At 37.2% G+C, this 956-nt stretch overlaps 1 pseudogene; it reads left to right on the plus strand.

Annotated features, from left to right (window-relative positions):
- Positions 1 to 956, plus strand: part of LOC110317468 — a 2,757-nt pseudogene that overhangs the window by 342 nt on the left and 1,459 nt on the right.

Raw genomic sequence — 956 nt, forward strand, 5'->3', positions numbered from 1 at the left:
TCATCTATTACCTTCTCCAAAATTGACCTATAATTAGTCAGTCACAAGACAGGTCTCACCAGATATAAGATGATTGAAATAATCCCATGCATTCTATCAGATCACCATGACTAAGGCTGATCTTCAATAACAACATAATCAACAGAAAGCCCACATACACATGGAAGCTGAACAACACTCTATTCAATAATAACTTGGTCGAGGAAGAAACAAAGAAAGAACTTAAAGACTTTTTAGAGTTTAATGAAAATGAAGCCACAACAACATACCCGAAATTATGGGACACAATGAAAGCTTTCCTGAGAGGAAAACTCATAGCTATGAGTGCCTCCAAAAAGAAACTAGAGAGAGCATACACAAGCAGCCTGACAGCACATCCGAAAGCTCCAAAACAAAAAGAAGCAAATACTCCCAAAAGGATTATACAACAGGAAATAACCAAACTTAGGGCTGAAATCAACCAAGTAGCAACAAAAAGAACTATACAAAGAATCAACCAAACCAGNAGCTGGTTTTTTGAGAAAATCAACAAGACAGATGAACCCTTCACCAGACTAACCAGAGGGCACAGAGACAGTATCCTAATTAACAAAATCAGAAATGGAAAGGGAGACATAACAACTGAAACCGAGGAAATCCAAATAACTCATCAAATCCTACTACAAAAACCTACAGTCAACAAAACTGGAAAATCTGGATGAAATGGACAATTTTCTAGACAGATAGCAGGTACCAAAGTTAAATCAGGGTCAGATAAACCATCTAAACAGTCCCATATACCCTAAAGAAATAGAAGCAGTCATTAAAGTCTCCCAACTAAAAAAAGCCCAGGACCAGATGGGTTTAGTGCAGAATTCTATCAGACCTTCAAAGAAGACCTAATACCAATACTCTTCAAACTATTCCACAAAATAGAAACAGAAGGAACACTACCCAATTCATTCTATGAAGCCACA

Source organism: Mus pahari, chromosome 3, assembly GCF_900095145.1.
Source record: "Mus pahari chromosome 3, PAHARI_EIJ_v1.1, whole genome shotgun sequence".
NCBI lineage: Eukaryota > Metazoa > Chordata > Mammalia > Rodentia > Muridae > Mus > Mus pahari.